The sequence below is a fragment of the Sus scrofa genome, chromosome 9, assembly GCF_054392235.1.
Source record: "Sus scrofa isolate SSC_HxYL_T2T_F1_AM1 chromosome 9, Sscrofa_HxYL_maternal_Yorkshire_Landrace_v2.0, whole genome shotgun sequence".
Classification (NCBI taxonomy): domain Eukaryota; kingdom Metazoa; phylum Chordata; class Mammalia; order Artiodactyla; family Suidae; genus Sus; species Sus scrofa.
This window is the reverse complement of record NC_139391.1, coordinates 29,889,682-29,909,344: the sequence shown is the minus strand read 5'-3', so window position 1 is coordinate 29,909,344 and position 19,663 is coordinate 29,889,682. Positions and strand designations below refer to the sequence as shown.

Sequence of the window (19,663 nt, the reverse complement as noted above, 5' to 3'; positions counted from 1 at the left end):
CCCTAATTTTCACATCTAGCTTTTAATTGGTAATTAATTGCCTTCAGTCTTCTATGTTAATCTTTTAAAAATCTTAAAAATCTTAAAACTTGTTAAGTTATCTCTTCAAATATTTTGTCTTCTCTCCTTTCCTTTTGAGACTTTCATTGTGCATATGTTGGTATATTTGATGGTATTGTATATTTTTCTGAGTTGCCATTAATTTTTCTTCATTCTTTTTCTTTCTGTTACTTGTGCTGACTTCTCTGAAATGACTTATCTTCAAGTTCAATGATTCTTCTTCTGAGATTTTCTGCTAAACCTCTTTGGTGAGTTTTTTATTTCAGTTATTGAAATTTTCAAATCTAGAATTTATATATATATATTATAATATATAATTGTACAATAATATAATTTTATATAAATAGTCAAGTTCATATTGATATTCACTAGTTGGTAAGACATAGTATAACTCCACTTTGTTTTATTTAGATGTTGTTTTCTTTAGTTATTTGACATTTTTCTTTGCCAAATTTGAATCTGGATTTCTTCAGGGACAGTTCTCCTAACCACTTTGTGGTTGTCATTATTATTTTGTGTCTTGAAATTTTTTCTTTGAAATGACATTTTGAAAATCATGTGACAACTCTGGAAGCATGATCCTCTTCCTAAAGTTGGTAGGTGATCTTATTTTTGTTTAATATCTCTCTTTAGGACTAATTTTATGAAGTCTATACTCTATCTTTTGTGGCCAATGACATCTGTTTGGTTGGTGTAGTAGTCAGTTAACTAAACAGAGATTTCCATAAATGACAAATAAGAACAAATAAGTATTCCATTTTTTGCCTAGGGTCTTTGTGTGCCTACTATAGGGTATTGCTACAGCTTAAATTTCTGATTTAAGCTTCACTTCTATATGCAGGGTCTCAATGTCAGCTAGAATTGAGATATTAGGGCCTCCTCAGGTCTTTCCTTTGAATATACCCAAACCTCTAAATCTTCACAAATATGTTAGAGCTATTTGAAGTGTCCTAGGGGCATCTCATCCCCTAGATCCTTTTGTTTTTTTCATAAGGCTCTTATTTGCTCCATCTGGGATTATGTCTCAGGCAGGTATAGTGTTAAACAATGGTTTGGGCTGTTATATTTGAAAAAAAAAGGGGGGGGGCTGGAAATAATGCTTTTCCCACTAATGGAGTTTTGAGTCAGTCCAATATATAAAAAAGCCCTGAGTATGAGACTTCTCCTGGAAGCTTCCAATTAGGTCATATAATGACAGTGCTCTGGGAAAAGGCCATTTGAACAGTTTCAAATCTGTTTCTCTCCCTTCAGTGGCTTCTAAATTGCTGTTTTCACAGCAACAATGGTTGTGAGGCTGCTCATTTTCAAGGCTATAGAAAAGCTTAAGAAGAGTAAAAAAGAATAAGGCAGTTTTAACTACAACAATGCTCACTGCTTTTATCAAGATTTAGCAGTTTTCCTTGAATAATGCTTCTCTGGTTGTTGCAAGTCTATGGTTACTTTGGAGAGTTCTATAAAAGTTAAATTTGAAATTTTTGCTGGTGTTCTAGGTTCTTTGTTAGAGGAATGGTCTTTTGGGCCACTTCCACCTTTCTAAAAGTCCCATTAGCATTTATTAATTACAAAAGATATGAAGCTTCTTAGGTCATTAGATAAAATATCTCCACATTAGATTCTCAATAGAGATTTAAGCAGGAACAGAATACCATTTTCTTAAATGTCAAAATCCTGACTAAAAAAATGGATGTTTCAGGCACCTGATCTAATGACCATACATTTCATACATTCCTCTAGGAATTGTAAATCCTCCCTCATATCAGTCAAAGAACCCAAAGGCCACTGACTTGTACATAAATAATGTATACCTCTGTAGAATCAATTATTTGAGTTGCAGTTCATTTTTATCTTCAGAGTATTTTTTGAGGATTTAAAAATAAAATCTTGTACAATCATAAAACTGTTTTTAACATCTCTGTATCATTGTGTGTATGTTTGTGTTTATGTGTCTGTGTGTGTGTGTTTACTGACTACTTTGACTCAGAAAAGAGGGGCAATATGTGTCTTGAATTCAAATATTGGGTTCACCAAGTAGCTTAGCTATGTAATATTGGACCCTAAAATTCTTACTATATTTTATAGTATTTTCTTTTACATAAAGTGAGATGTAAAATGATGAAATTATGTAGTTACTCTGTTGAAATTTCCTAGTATAAAATGTAGATTGGTGAGATTGGGGCAAATATATGTTTATTTTTCTAATTGTTAGCAATATAAATGCAAACAAAACAGTGACTTTTTAGGGACTTTAGAGTCCAGAGAGGATAACAAAAATAAGCCTGTATGGAAACATTTGGTAAAGGTTTTGACTTACAATTGGAATTGACTTGGAAAAATTTTCAGACACTCTCTATCTTAATTGCCTATATTTTTGTTTGTTTGTATTCATTTTTTTTTTTTTTTTTGCCTAGTTCCTTATTCACCTAGTTTTTATTTGTACAATTCCATGGATGAGTTAGTTGTGTTAAAGAGAATTATATCAACTAATTAATTCGATGATGGTTCATGAAAATGGAGAACATTGAGAGTTGGGGTTAGAAAAGAAGACATTATTTAATATTAAGGTATATAGTGTTAAGAGTTTCTTCATTTTCATTTCAACACCTTTCAGTCCAAATTTAATTGCCTTTTATGTTTAAATCAGCTTTCTTTTTATTTAACATTTATTGTTCATTTAAATACTATGTTTTCCACAAAATTGTAAAATATACTATGTTTATATAAAAGCAATGGAGTAGATTTATTATTGTTTATAACACCAACAATTTCCTAGTAAATGAATATATTTTCTTTCTTTCTTTTCTTTTTCCTTAACTTATCCACCCAAGGCATGCAGAAATTCCTGGGCTAGGGATTAAATCTGTGCCACAGCAGAGACCCAAGCCAATGCAGTGACAACATCAGATCCTTAACTTGCTGTGCCAAAAGGGTACTTCAGTGAACACATTTTATATGAGACTGAATGACTTACCCTTAATTTTTTTTCACATTCTCCACTAAACACTCTACATTAGAGAAAATTTACCATTAATTGATAAAACAAGAACTGTTTTCATAATGTTTACTCACAAAAAAATTAAGTTGAACATAAAAAAAAAGACCAAAGGAGTTCCCGTCATGGCTTAGTGGTTAATGAATCCAACCAGGAACCATGAGGTTGCAGATTCAATTCCTGGCCTTGCTCAGAGGGTTAAGGATCCGGCGTTGCTGTGAGCTGTGGTGTAGGTCGCAGATGTGGCTCAGAACCCATGATGCAGTGGCTCTGGTGTAGGCTGGTGGCTACAGCTCCGATTAGACCCCTAGCCTGGGAAACTCCATATGCCATGGGTGTGGCCCTCGAAAAGACAAAAAAAAAAAAAAAAAAGACCAATAGATCATGAGGTCATGTTTAAAAAAAAAATTTAACATGACACCAAAAGATCGTGTTAAAAGTTAAAAATGTATTTTTTATATTTTTTCATTTTACCTTTGAAATACCAATATAAATTGACTAAATGATGTTTTCAAAATATCAACTGGAAAAAATGTTCTCTATCCATACACTTATAGGTGAACAATGCAAAACCTAGTCAACTAATTAATGTGCTTATTTTTGATAAATAAGAATGATAAAGCACAGAGAAATCACTGATTTGTTCATGAAAGATATCTGGTTTGCAGTACACCTTGGGTCTTCTGACTAAACAAAGACTCAAAGTCATTTATTCATTAATTAATACTGTATTCATTCACTTAGTCACATGAATCCAGGCAAACATTTGCTGTTATTTCACTTTGATATTATGTTTACATGATTAGCAGTAAATTTTTTTCTTCTTTTTCTCAGTAGAAAAAATGTCGGGGAGTTCCCGTCCTGGCGCAGTGGTTAATGAATCCAACTAGGAACCATGAGGTTGCGGGTTTGATCCCTGCCCTTGCTCAGGGGGTTGAGGATCCGGCGTTGCTGTGAGCTGTGGTGTAGGTCACAGACTCGGCTCAGATCCCATGTTGCTGTGGCTCTGGTGTAGGCCGGTGGCTACAGCTCCAATTCGACCCCTAGCCTGGGAACCTCCATATGCCGCATGAGCGGTCCTAGAAAAGGCAAAAAGACCAAAAAAAAAAAAAAAAAAAAAAAAAAAAAATGTTGGGAAGATGAAAGAAAATTAGTAAATGTAAAGAAAGGCAGTGGTTTTATATCAACAAAGCTGCATGACTATAACAGAGCAGGTTCATTACGTATTTGGTTTATGTTAAGGTATGAATGTGTCCCCCTTAAATTCATATTGAAATCCTAACTTCCACCCAAAAATGATATTAGAAAGTGGGGACTTTTGGAGGTGATTAGGTAATGAAGGCTGTGCTCTCATGAATGGGATTAGTGCCTTTACAAATGAGATCTCACAGAACTACCCAGCCCTTTCTGCTATATGAAGTGACAGCAAGAAGTTTCAGGCTATAAGCCAGGAAGAAGGTCTTTACCAGAAACAACTGTGTTGGTATCTTGATCTTGTACTTTCTGCCTCAAGAACTGTGAGAAACAAATGTCTATACTTTATAAGCCACCTGGTCTGCAGAATTTTATCAGTCCAAGTGGAATAACACAGCTTAAAAATTTCTGTTCTATCTTCAGGAAGGGGTATTTACACCAAAAAGATAATTAATTAATGATTGGTCAATATAGCCGAAGCTTCCAATATCTACTATTCACCTTCATTCTGACTACCTTGTAGTTGGTGATAATGATTAGCTTATTCTACTTCACACTGAGTGCTCTCAGCAATCAGGTAAAAGTTAAGCAATATGTGATTATACAACAAACTAAAAATCATAAGCTACTAAACATTATTTTGATTCCGTAGTAAGTAAGAGCCTTAAAGAGTTACTACCGTTTTAAAAATTAAGGATTAAACAAAAGGCTGCAATATGAGATTTAGGAAGATATTTAAATAAAGAGTGAAAACAGCTCATGAATCTGAATGACTATGTAACTAGGGAAATAACATATTTATAGTTTTTTTAAAAAACAGTTTACTTATACTGAAAAAAATTAATCTTATTTTATGTCTATTATTACTTTAATTAAAGAGAAAATGTAGGCATTTATTTTGTAATTCAAAAATTTTCTGCAACAGCAGTTCAAATGGGATCAAACCAGGCCTCTGGACAAAATGTTATTTTAAGATTTTTTCAGCTTTGTGATTCTCTATGGGTTAAGGGAAATTTTGACTTAGAATCTCAAGGAATTGCTTTTAAATAAATGTGAAATTATGAATGAAATATATTAAATGTAGAGTGTGGTCATTTTCAAGAACAGAATTACTAGGATGCACATATTACCTTTAGTAAAACTGAATTATTCTGGGAGAGGTTCATATTTTATAAAAGTACAGGCATGGTAAATATTGCATCATAGTAAATCCTTTAAGAATTATATATTATAATATGCTCTGCCTCCAAGGAATTTGAAATGATGGGCATAGAAGAAATATTTCATACATGACCTGTATAAGTCCTTCTAAAATTCATCGCAGATCACTGCATTTCAAGCTTAAATTTTGCAGGTAAATAATTCCATGCAGTAACTATCTACCAGAGGAAAAGGGGCACACAAACATATTCATTGAAAAAACAGATGGTGACTATGATCACTTGTTTTATTCAATTTTATTATATAAAATTAAAGAGGTGTTTGGTGATAGTTCTACACAATCCTGTTGTTTATCTGGTTTAGTTACTGTTGAATCTAGTTACATAATTTGTAAAATATTACTCATACCTCTCTGCTCACTTCATAGAGGACAAATCAGTGAGGGAAACACTGATATATTGAAAAAAAGGAATATTATATGTGTCTGTATACTATGTATACACAAATGCACATATATATGTGTATACAGCACATACATATGAAATACTTTTACCTTTTTTTTTTGTCCTTTTTTTAGGGTCTCCCTGCGGCATGTGGAGGTTCCCAGGCTAGGGGTCTAATTGGAGCTGTAGCTGTTGGCCTACGCTAGAGCCACAGCAATGCAGGAGCCAAGCCATGTCTGCAACCTACACCTCAGCTCACAGGATCCCCAACCCACTGAGCAAGGCCAGGGATCAAACCCGCAACCTCATGGTTCCTAGTTGGATTCGTTAACCACTGAGCCACGACGGGAATTCCATGAAATATTTTTATTAAGAAAACTTCATTCTTAGAGTTCCTGCTGTGGTGCAATGGGATCAGCGGCATCTTGGGAGCACTGGAATACAGGTTAGATCCCAGGCCCAGCACAGTGAGTTAAGGATCCAGTGTTGCTGTGTTGCTGCGATTGTGAAATACATCACAACTGCTGCTCTCATCTGATCCCTTGCCCAGGAATTCTATATGCCATGAGGTGGCCAAAAAAAAAAATTCACGAAGGACTAAAACAATCCTAGGATAATAGTGACTGATTATATCTGAATCTCTCAGAGAGCTTTAGAAAAAGCTATGGTAAATAAGAATTGCATTTAAAACTACACATGACAACAACTTTGAGCAACATGAGAATGCCACTACCAGTCCTTAAATTATCTGTTAAGTAGAATGATACATACCAAATTATAACAGAGCTGTCAGTGGAAACACTCCTATAAACTTGCAGGTATAGAAAGTAGGGAAAGGAAGGAGTTCCCTTTGTAGTGCAGTGGAAACAAATCCACTAGGAACCATGAGGATGCAGGTTTGATCCCTGGCCCTGCTAAGTGGCTTAAGGATCCAGCATTTCAGTGAACTGTGGTGTAGGTCACAGTCTTGGCTTGATCCTGTGCTGCTGTGGCTGTGCTATAGGCTGGTAGCTGTAGCTCCAATTTGACCCCTAGACTGGGAACCTCCATGTGCCATGGGTACAGCCCTAAAAAGAAAAAAAAAAAAAAAAAAGAAAGAAAGACAGACAGACAGGAAGAAAGTAGGGAAGGGAAAATCTGAAGATACTTCATGGAAAAGATGAGAGTTAAGATTTCAGATAAAGCAAAAACAAAATCAAAGAAGAAAGTCAATACTAAATATTAAATTAGAGAAAATGAGTGATGCATTTGCCAGTTCATAGCATTAAATACAGAGAAGACTGTGAAAGACAATGAGACTAAAAAAGGAAGCCTTGAGGAAACATGGCTTTGAGAAGATAAAGGAATAAATAAAGAAGGAATGTGCTCCTTGGAGGTTTTGCCATGCAGGAGAAAAATAAGTAAAAATAAAATAAGATATGAAAAGTAAGGATCCTGCAGAAACAAAAATATTCAGAATACAAACCTAAACCTCCCAATCTCTATTACCATCACCATGAAAATCAGCCACTACGGAAACATAAAAAGATAGTCGTAACTAAGAACACTGCCTATGCAATGCCTAACACTAGAAAAAAAGCAGAAGAGTTTCATACAAAACTAAAGGGAGGAGTTTTTGTTGTTGTTGTTGTTGTTTTTTTGTTTTGTTTTTTTTTTGCCTGTTTGGCATTTCTTGGGCCCCTCCCGCGGCATATGGAGGTTCCCAGGCCAGGGGTCGAATAGGAGCTGTATCTGACAGCCTACACCAGAGCCACAGCAATGTCGGATCCGAGCTGTGTCTGCGACCTACACCATAGCTCACAGCAACGCAGGATCCTCAACCCACTGAGAAAGGCCAGGGATCGAACCCACAACCTCATGGTTCCTAGTCGGATTTGTTAACCACTGAGCCATGACGAGAACTTCTAAAGGGAGGAGTTCTCTTGTGGTTCAGTGGGTAAAAGATCCGGCATTGTCACTGCGGTGGCATGGGTGATTGCTGTGGCACAGGTTCAGTCTCTGGCCTAAGAACTTCTGCATACCACTGGTGTGGCAAAAAAGAAAAAAAAAAAAAAAAAAAAGGAAAAACCTAAAGGGAGGAAAAAAATAAGAAAGAATTGAGAATTGAAACAAGCTACAGAATTCTACTCCTCCAGTGACAATAATGCCCAGAAAAGAACTATGGCAGAATATGTGAAACAGAATTACTTTCAAACATTATTTGAAATATATTGCAAATATACATTAATTTAGTATATTTATTACATATTATTTAAAATATATGTTAAAAGTGAAATCAGAAATTTGGAAATGAAGAATAGATATGGTTGATAAACTAGAAGTAAGAGAAGTGATCAAAGTCACAAATTATTAAAAAAGAAAAAACTATCTCATAAATAAGGAAAATATATATGTGATAGTTATACACTGCATATGTATGCATATTGAATGAGAGAGAGATTATGACTGATTTAGCAAGGAATTGGCTCATGTATTTATGGAGGCTGACGTCCAAGATCTGCAGTCAGCAAGCTAGAGACACAGAAGAACCAAAAATAGAGTCAAGCTGATCCAAAGCCCTGAGAATTAGAAAAGCCAAAGGACTAAGTTCCAGTCCAAATCCAAAGGCAGAACACCATCCTCCTTGCTCAGAAACAATCTGAGAAAAAGAATTCTTTCTCACTCAGCCTTTTATTCTTTTTACTCCCTCAAGGGATTGGTGAGGCCCACCCATGTTGGGGAGAGCAATTTGTTTACACAGTTTGGTGAGTCAAATGTCAATCTCATTTAGGAACATCTTTTTTAAAACAATAAACAAGTTGTTCTATACATAATAGTGGCTGCAAATGTGATGATTTTAGATGAAAATTAAAAACCATAATGAGTGGCTATGTAAGAAAATAATGAGAATTAAAGGCACTATAAAAGGTGAATATGCAAGATGTGAGGAGAACGTCTGGTTAATATTCTTAAGGATTTTGGTAATGCAGTTTTTGGTAAATACTACAGACTTGCAGAAGCAGACCACCTGTATGAGCACTTGTGCTGGGTGATGTAACCTTACAGAAATCTCTCTATAAATAAATATAAAGTGAGCATACTTTGCTGGAGTCTGGATTTTCCAGAGAAACAGACCCAATAGTATTGGTACTCAGGAACATATTGAAATACCATGTCCAGAGTGTCAGAATAATTGCTTCATTTTTCTTCTCCTAGTGAAAAGAAGGAAGCACAGTACCTGCAGACAGCCTTTGGATTCAGGATGCAATAAATTTCACATCTAGAAATATTGCTCTGACCCATATACCAGATGACATGAGAAGATGACACATTTCAGTGTCACCTAGAACAGAAGATTCTTGGGTAAGAAAGTCCATGGCACCTCTGGTTCCACATCTTTGTGAATTAACACAGTGTGGTAGAAGTACCCTAGAAGTCATTAAAATACATAGGGTGGCTAACAATATATTAATTTGACTGTGTGCCAAATAAAACATCGCGTAAACCTTATCTCCCTTTATCTAGATCCCCAAAATTCTCTTGGTATTTCACATTAGCTAGCACTGGGGAAAGTGTGATGGTGAAAAAGTCAGAATAAAAATAGTCAGAATTTGAAATAGTTCACTTTTGGAAAATTCATTAAAACATGTGTTTTAAAACACATCACTAGCACCCCTTCCAGGCCTCAGATGACATTCATGCATGTTAAGGACCTTGAGGCTTAAGCTTCATTAACTTCCCAAAAAATCTACCTCTGTCACTGTCCTTTATTATTTAAAGCAATCTCTTATCCTCAGAAATTATTTGGTTTGTTCTTTAAAGAAAGGGGAAAAAAATGACCTTGAGAACTTTTCCTTTTTGTAAGATCCACAAATAATATATTATAGTTCTCATTTTGAAATCAGCGCTTTAATTAACTTTAATTTCATTAATAATGTAGTTTGAGGCAGAGTACCTACTGATCTCCTAGCAATGTATATTATATATTTATTAGTTTGACATTTTATTTTGTTTAATTTGGCCCATTATCAGAGGTACAAATTAATCAAATTTCAACAGGGCAAACAATTCATAGAGAATAAACATCACAAACACAGCCAAGTCTCAAAATAAATTACCATAGAACGAATAAAAATGTATCACAAACTCACATCCAGTGCAAAGCACTGAGAGATATCAAATGCAATGAATACATGTCAACTTTTTTGACCCCCAATAAGAAAATAACTAATGAAGTAGCATGGATAATAACCTACATAACGGGGCATTTCAAACATGCCAACATAACAAATCTACAATAACTCCCAAGTCTATTTGAGTGAAAAAGGAGCCTAAAGTGAAACACAATTGGAATAGTCCTTTAGTAAAGTAGTAATAAATGAGATGATTGTCACTCTGCACTTGAGGCAGCTACTATCCTCCGCTTTCTATAAACTTAAAGGCAAAATATGAAGCAGGTATTTTGATGCAATAATCTTAGCATTAATCTTACACACAGAAAATATAAACATTCAAATGACATCTTACTTGCCTCAGTCAACTAAAACCTAGAATCTTGGCTACCTACCAATTACTTGGAAACGAAAAGCATCCTCTGTCTCAAATCTCCAAAAACAAACAAAATAGAACAAGATGGTCTAGTAAGAAAAAATGTCCTTGTAATAGCTGGAGGACATATTTTCTTTACCATTTGTTAACTGACAAATGTATTCTGACCTATTTCAGACAGACAAATGAAATTTGAGCAGATTGAATGATATATTTATGTGTTTTTCATGCTTCTCTGTATATCTCTAAGAATTATCATGTTGTTTTTATTATTATTTTGCTTTTTAGGGAGGCACTTGTGGCATATGGAATTTTCTGGGCTAGGGTTTAAATCAGAGCTGTGGCTGCCTATGCCACAGTCACAGCAATGTGGGACCCAAGCTGTGTCTCTGACTACATCAGAGGTCACAGCACCTCTGGATCCTTAACCCCCTGAATGAGGCCAGGGATCGAACCTGCATTCTCATGGATACTAGATGGGTTTGTTACAAAGGAGCCACAATGGGAACTCCCTCTAAGAACTATTTTGAATCTAATTGTTGAGAAAAGATTGTTGCTTCTGAGAAAATAATGAACGTTATTTCGATGTACAATTTAAAATTGATATAGAATTGTTTTGCTTTTCTTTTAAACTAAGAGAAACAGCATCAAGTTTATGGACTAATTTTAGTAAAATATTTTCGTGATTTCCAGTGACTTTCTAATTTTTTTTTTCCTCTGCATGTGCATTTCCCTATAAGAAAAGTGTTTCTTGCAACTACTCCTCAGCATTGACACTTGCACTTCCATTGATAAGTGTGCAGAGATATATCTCAGAATTCCAGGCTATTCAGGAAAATATATCTTCTCTCCTAATATTCATAGCCATTCCTGTGTTTGAGGACCATCAAGACCAATTGCTTTCCAGCAAATGCTGTAGGAGTAGTGCTAAGATTACCATTTAAGCACCTTGTTACTGATTGCTGCATTTGCTTCAAGTGTTGCCTGATCACCCTAAATGTATTGGTATTGAACATAATCCTAGGAAGTTGGTCCTAAAATGAGATTTTAATGCAAGAAACTGGTCAGCTTTAAAGGCTAATGAAGGATCCCAGCATTGGTCAAGTTTCAGTAGTAATAGTCCTTGGCATGCTATTGAAATGCAATTGTTAAAATTTCCTCCAGGGGTGAATTGAGATGATATACATGTAAAATGGAATGTGTGGGCAAGGAAATTTCAACCATGTGAGAGGTTCAATACAAACAGTAATAGTAAAGAATACGGAATTGATTATATTTGCTGGATGTTAATGATTTGAAACTGTGATCGGGATGGAATAGGATAGTTACATAGGTAGTTGCAGAAGTCCCAGTAAGGGGCCAGAGACAGAGAGGGAAACCTAGGGAACTTTAGGGGATCACTGTAAGTTAATAATTGCTCAAGAATGGCATCAGAACAAGGCAGGCTTGCTTGACTATGGAGGCATAAAATATGCCTCAGGTCATTTGGTGGGGGATGGGGTGAGGCCTGCACTCAGGTTCAGACCAAGCAGGAGTTTAAGGACTATGCTTCTGCTGATTTGAATAAGCACCAGACAGTCCTATTTTGACCTTATAGGGTCAAATACTCTCTTACCGTATACGAAGGAGGAGCTACTATCAAGTAAAATGAGAGGTGGTCTTTTCCCACTCCCCACCCCCTCGGATTATAAAACTGTAGTCCACCTGATCCTCGAGGCAGAGCTTCTTTGCCAGCCCACATGCCTCTCTCACGAGTGTCCTATCTTAATAAAGCTATTTCTTACCTATCACTTTGTCTCTCGCTGAATTCTTCCTGTGAGGAGGCACAAAGAACTTGAACCTCAGTAAGTCCAGACACTGGGGAATTCTAATTTAAAATCTGTGGGTTCAAGTCCCAATCTAGGTTTAGGCTGGGTTCGAGTCCTGGAACATGGCTTCAAGTACTAATCTGGGTTCTGGCTAAATTCAGGTCATTAGTACTGTCAGTTTCAATTGTATACCTCAGTTTAGGACTTGAACTCATGTGCTGGGACTCTAAACCAGAGAAGACCAGATTGGGACATGAAACCATGGGCTAGTGCTCAAATTGGGTCAAAACCCAGATTGGGACTTGAACCTATAACTGAGCTAGTTCCTGTGGGGCTCCTAGGCACACAAGCCTTTCTGTGTCCTCCATTTCTTGCTTATAGGGAATAAGCCTCAGCCTCCAAGACCTTCCTTGAGTTCCAAAAGCGGTTGTTAATCAGGGAAGGAGGGGATACAGAGACCAGGGAGGAACAATGCAGTCTTGGGAAAGGGTCCTGGTTCCTCCTCAAGGAGTATACATAACAATATCTTTGAGCCTATCTTTAGAACTACAATCCCCTACTTGATTAAGCATTCTTTTCCCTGGAAGAATGGGCACCACCAGAACCAGTCCTGGGGCCACAAAACACCGGCTTTGAAAAACAATGCAAACTTGCCTCTACCCTGATCCTTATTTATAGCCCTGATCCTTATTCCACTCCCCAAACTATAAAACCACCTCCTAACCCCTTCTAAAGGGGGCACAGTCTTTAAGGCATTAGCTTGCCATGGCCCTCATTGCGTGGCAAAGCAATAAAGCTATATCTTTTTCTCCCTTACCTAAAACTCTGTCTCTGCATTTTAATTCTGTACCAGCAGACAAAGGCCAAATTTTGGCAATGAACCCAATTTTTTTTAAATTAAAATCACACACCTGGGCTCAGGACTTACTGAAGTCCGTGTTCTTTATTCTCAGCACAGAGAGATTTTAGCAAGAGGTAAAGTGATATGTAAGAAGTAGATTTATTGAGAGATAGACAAAGTGTGGACTATCTCAAAAAGTGAGATGGTGCCCCTGAGAAAAACACAATCCACAGACAATGTGGATTATCTCAGAAGGTGAGAGGCACTGAAATATGGGGTGGTGAGTTTTTATGGGCTCAGTAATTTCATAGACTGATGAGTGTGAGGATTATTAAAACTATTTCTGAGAAGGGGTGGGAGTTTCCAGGAATTGGGCCACCACTCACTTTTTCACCTTTTATGGTGAGTTTAGGAACTGTCTTGGTGCCTCTGGGTGTGTCATTCAGCAGCTAATGTGTTAGCATGAGAATATAGTGAAATTCAAGGTCCACTGGAAGTCAAGCAATCTGCCATCTTGGATCTAGTTGGTTCTAGATCTAAATTTTTGTCATATCTTCAAGGACTATGTCATTCTTTTAATGGTTGTGCCCTATTTATTGAGTCTATTTCTGGTTTGGAGCTATAGGAGGTAAGACCCTTTTATATACTGCTTACTAGAGTCTTTGGCTTATTAATTACTCATAACCTTTCTTCAATAAATCTGAAACGTCCTTTGTTTACTGATAGGGCAGGCAACATTTTTTATCCACAAATTCTACAGTAAAGGAATTGTAGGCACTAGCGCTTGGAGTTCTAGAGTGAAAAGAAGCTGGACCACTGCATAGAAGGATAGTGTAACACCTTAGCAAGAATATATAATGATTACTCTGGTTCTTCCTCAAAGGGACCTATAGCTAATTAGCTATGTAACTATAATCCAGGAAAATGGATTACCTACATTGAAAAAATATATTAGATGCAGGAAGTGAGTTGACCTTTTTTCCTGGAGAAGTGAATTGTCAGGATAGTCATCTTCCCCATTAAGATGCCCAGAGGGCATTGCCAATGGCATAGAGGGTCATAAAATAAATGAAATCTTACACCAGGCATGGCTCACAGGGGCTAATAGGTTAATAGGTATACAGAATGACTTGATGGTGATTTCCTTGCTATTGAAATGTATAATACTTGGTTGTTTGTATCCTTGTTCTTTTGCAGATTTCCTACATGGCTTCTTTAATCTAGGAGGTAAGAGATCATATGGAAAAAGCTAAATGTAAGCCTCAGAAACTAACCCTCTTCCCACAAAGATAGTAAATCAAGAGCAATATAATATCCTTGAAAGAAGAGTGGGGATTGAAGCCATTTTTTTAGTCCTAAAGTATGCTGAAGTTGGGACCTTATTATATTTCCATTCATTCGTGGTCTGGCACCTATAAAAATCAGATATATCCTGACAGATCAATGTGCACTATCACAAACTCAAACAAAAAGTAGAGACTCATTTTCAGGATCTGCTCCAGTTGCATTATATCCACTAGAGGATATTAAAACAAATTTTGAATTCAATTACATTATGATCAGGCAAAATACTCTGTATCACTTGAATTATTTTCAATTTGAGATTTGTCTTATTGCCCCTAATATTTTGGTAAATATTCCAAATGTTGAAAAGAATGTATGCTTTGCTGTTGCTGGGTGAAATGTTTTATAAATGGCATTTAGTTCTGATTATGTTATTCAAGTTTTCCATATACTTACTGATTTTCTTTCCAATTGTTTTATTAATTAGTAAAAAATATTGACATGTTTGTTGACAATGGTGAATTTGTCTCTTTTTCCTTCACTGATTAATTTTTCTGCATTTATTTTAAATCTGTTTTACTGGGTGTATTGTTGTGTCCTTAAATGAATTGACTCCAGAGTCACTTTTTTTTTTTCTTTTTCTTTTCTTTCTTTTACTCTTTTTTTTTTTTTTTTCTTTTTAGGGCCATACCCAAGGCATATGGAGGTTCCCAGGCTAGGGATCTAACCAGAGCTATAGCTGCTGGCCTATGCCGCACCAATGCCACATCCAAGCTGCACCTGTGAACTAGACCACAGCTCATGGCAACGCTGGATCCTTAACCCACTGAGCGAGGTCAGGGATCAAACCAGAACCTCATGGTTCCTAGTCGGATTCATTTCCGCTGTGCCATGACGGGAACTCCTTTTTGTTTTTTTAAAGCTGCACCTGCATTATATCGAAGTTCTCAGACTAGGGGTCAAATTGGAGCTGTAGCTGCTGACCTATACCACAGCCACAGCAACACCATATCCAAGCTGCATCTGCTACCTACATGGCAGCTTGGGGCAACACCGAATCCTTAACCCACTGAATGAGGCCAGGGATTAAGTTCACCTCCTCACATACACTATGTCAGGTTCTTAACCTGCTGAAGGACATTGGGAACTCCATCCAGAATCATATTTAAATGACTTTTTTTTTCTTTGTAGTACTATTTGCTTTGTAATCTATTTTGTTTAACAGTAATGCAGCCATTGCATTCTTTCTTTTAATTAGCACCATGGTAGTTTTTTTTTTTTCATTGTTTTCTTTTAACTTAAGTCTATCTTTATACTTACGTGGATTTTTATTGACCTGATAGAATTTCGGTTTGGTTGACTTTTTGGGTTTTTTTTTTTTTTTTTGCTATTTATTTATTTATTTTTAGGGCCAAACCTGTGGCATATGGAAGTTTCTTGGCTAGGGATTGAATTGGAGCTGCAGCTGCCTGCCTATGTCACAGCCACAGCAACATAGGATCCAAGGCTCATCTGTAACCTACACCACAGCTCACAGCAATGCTGGATCCTTTACCCTCTGAACAGGCTACAGATTGAACCCCCATCCTCATGGATACTAGTCAGGCTCATTTCTGCTGAGCCATGACAGGATCCCCCATTTTTGCTTTTAAAAATGGAATTGGAAACCTCTCTCCTTTTTATTAAGTATGAAATCATCACTTTAATGTAATTATTAACATGACTGGGTTTAAATCTAATCTACCATCTCATCATTTGCTTTCCATTTGTCCCAACTATTTGTCGTTCTAGTTTTCCTCTTTTACTACGTGGATTTTCATTAAATAATTATTTTTATATTATTCGATCTCATTTATAGGGTAGTTGGGAAAAAACATTTGCTTTGTTGATTCAGTTGTTGCTTGTGTGTTCATAGCATACATCTTTAACTTAACATGATCTACGTTCAAGTAAAATTATGCCACTTTACAAGGAGGAAGACCCTTACAGGAGTGTGATTCTATTGTTATCGTATGTATCACTTCAAAATTTTTAAAAATCCCATGCTATGCCCAAACTAGTTTTGCTTTAAATACTCAATTGTCTCTTAAAGAGATTTATATGATACCTTTAAAAAAACTTTAAATTGTACCTGCAAATAAACCATTTTATTTTGTTCTTCATTTCTTTGCATATATTTTGATTTTCTTTTCTTTCTCCTTTTTTTTTTTCTTTGCTTTTTAGGGCTGCACCCATGGCATATGACGGTTCCCAGACTAGGTATCAAATCAGAGCTGTAGCTGCTGGCCTATGCCACAGCCACAGCAATGCAGGATCTAAGCCACGTCTGTAACCTACACCATAGCTCACAGCACATTGGATCCTTAAGCACTGAGCAAGGCCAGGGATCGAACCTGCATCTTCATGGATGCTAGTCAGATTTGTTAACCACTGAGCCATGATGGGAACTCCTAGATTCGGATTTTCATTTGTTATAAATTTTCTTTCTTCCTTAGAACTTGCTTTAGCATTTTTGTGATTCTGCTGGTGATTATTTCTTTCATTTTTCACACATTGGAAATGTATTTACTTCCCTTGCTTGTTTGAAATATATTTTAACTGTATATAGTATTCTAGGTTGAGAGGGTTTTTTTTTTTTTTTGGTTGTTGTTTTGCCTTTTTTTTAAATCATTTTAAGGATTTTGCTCCGTTGCCTTCTGGTTTGCACTGTTTTTAGCCAGGTGTAAACTGTAATTCTTATCTCTGTGCCTCTGTACATATTACTTCCTTTCACTATGCTCCCTCCCCCTTACTTTGCCTATTTTCTATTTGTCACTAATTTTGAGGAATTTGATTATACTATGTCTTGGTATCATTAAACTATTTTTCTTATTTCTTGTGCTTCATATTTTTGAGCTTCTTGTATCTCAAACTTTGAAATTTTAGCTATTATCTTTCTGATTTTTTTTTCTATCCCCTCTCACATTAAAAATTACAAATCACTCACTTGGTTTCTATTAACTTTTCTTTTTTAACCATCTTTTTCTCTCATTTCCATTTGAGAATGTTTCCTATTATTTATTCAAGAACTGGTAATCTTTTCTTTGCAATATCTAATCAGCCATTAATTACATTCAGTGTAATTTTCATTTGATGCATTTTAGCATTTACTATGTACTCAATATTTGTGTTCTCTTAACATTCATATCCTAGAGCCTAATCCACACTGTGACAGTGTTTAGGAAAGGGCCTATAGGGAGTGATCAGGTCATGAGTATGGAGCTCTCATGAATAGGATAAGACTTTTAAAAGAGACCCCAGAGAGCTCTCTTGCTCCTTTTCAGCATGTGAAGGTACAGTGACAAGGACTATTGATGACTGACAAAGCAGGCTCTGGCCAAATACCAAATCTACTATTATGTTTATCTTGGACTTCCTAGTCTCCAGAACTGTGACAAATAAATGTTTGTTTTTGAGCCACCTAGTCTATGGTATTCTTTTATATCGACCCTGAATAAGACTTTTTAATCCCTAGACTTGTAAAATGGGTAATTTTTATATCTTCAGTGTCATATTCAATTTTTCCCTTCAGTTCTTAAACATGTAGAATAGACTTATAACAAGTGCTAATGTCCTTGTCTACTAATTCTAGTTCTGAAATTTCTGGGTATCTTTCAATTGATTGTCTTTTCTTCTTAGAATGGGTTTTTTCATGGTATTTTTTAAATTATTTGCATGTCTGATAATTTTGGTTTTACTTCCTTGGGTGCAAAATATTTTCCTATTTCTATAAATATTATTGAGGTCTATTCACAGATGCAGTTAAACTACCTGGAAATGGTACACTTCCTTTATTTCTATTTATTACTGTTGGTATTTACTTTTAATTTACCCATGATTTTAGATTTACAAAAGAGCGGCAATGTTACTACAGATAGTTTCTGCTTGACTCTAAACTCATTTTCTACTAGTGTAAACATACTACAAAATGATAGTAAATTATCAAAATTACAATAATAATGTTCATAAAACATTATTAAACTAAGAAATTATTCAAATTTTTCCAGTGTTATCATGGTTGGCTTTTTTCCCACTCCCAGGTATAATACAGGAATTTTAAAAATATTTGTTAGTCTGTGTTGAGCTAAGTTTAATTTAGAGCTAATATTTCAATACTCTTTTGAATATTCTACCCAATGAGGGTTAATTTATGAAATCTCATGCATTGATGGAAGTAAAAGAAACGATCTCTAGCCCAATGCGTGCTTTCGAGTTTGTCTGCGTTTGAATTATTTTCCCAGGCTTTAGTGGTTTTTCTCATATATACATATATTAGTATCAGCTAAAGACTTGAGAAGGATCCTCTTCATACCTCTAAAGTGTTATTTCTGTGCAGCTCTCTTTTCTTTGGAACTCTGCCCTATGAAATTTAGCCTTTGTAGCCTTAGCATATATCCATTTTCATCTCATCACCTCAGTGAGAAGACAAAATTCCTTGGAATCTTAGACATCAGGTAGGGAGTACAGTGATCAGTGAGGGATAGGACACAAAAAATGTGATACTGCAAATTGGTACAGCCATCACAAAAATCAACAGGGATGTACCTCAAAAAATCAAAAGTATAACTACCATATGATCCAGGACTTTCATTTATGGGACTATATCTGAAGGATAGGAAAACACTGCCAAAGAGATATCTGCACCCCCCTTTTTATAGTAGCATCATTTATTATGGCCAAGACATGGAAACCACCTCCATATCCAATGATAGGTAAATGGATAAAGAAAATGTTATATATATGGAATGGAACATACTCAGCCATAAAAAAGAAGGCATTCCTCCCACTTGTGACAAAATGTTTGGACCTTGAGGACATTATACTTAGTGAAATAAGTCAGGCAGAGAAAGATAAATACTGTATCATTTCACTTGTGTGTAGAACTTTTTAAAAAAATAACAACAAAAAAGAGAGTCATGGTAAAAGAGATCAGCTCTGTTTGTGATATGATGCAGGATAAGGAGAGAGAAGGAATTTGAACAAAGGTAGGCAAAAGGTACAAAATTCCAACTATGGGATAAATAAGTACTAAGGATGTAATATACAGCAGGATGACTATAGTTAACACTGATTTTGGTACATATGAAAGTTGTAAATAATAAATTCTAAGAGTTCACATCACAGGAAAAATACATTTTTTCTTTCTTTTTCTGATATCTATATGAGATTACTGAAGTTAACTGAATTTATTGTGGTAATAATTTTACAACATATGTAAGTCAAATTATTTATACTATATTCCTTACATTTATACTATGCTATATATAAATTACATTTTGATAAAACTGGAAAAATTAAAATATCATGAATCATTAAT

The 19,663-nt window shown here is 35.7% G+C and overlaps 2 long non-coding RNA genes across 2 annotated transcripts in view; one reads left to right on the top strand and one right to left on the bottom strand.

Annotated features, from left to right (window-relative positions):
* Nucleotides 1-17,760, top strand: part of LOC110262221 (uncharacterized) — a 423,273-nt gene extending 405,513 nt beyond the window's left edge. Inside the window, exons 4-7 of the long non-coding RNA XR_014815093.1 lie at nucleotides 267-308; nucleotides 9,043-9,189; nucleotides 11,115-11,169; nucleotides 14,221-17,760. This is a non-coding gene — a long non-coding RNA (uncharacterized LOC110262221). The remainder of the gene's footprint in view (nucleotides 1-266; nucleotides 309-9,042; nucleotides 9,190-11,114; nucleotides 11,170-14,220) is intronic.
* The window catches only part of LOC110255423 (uncharacterized), a 211,610-nt gene that overhangs the window by 50,567 nt on the left and 141,380 nt on the right, over nucleotides 1-19,663 (bottom strand). The gene's annotated exons all lie outside the window — the stretch shown is intronic.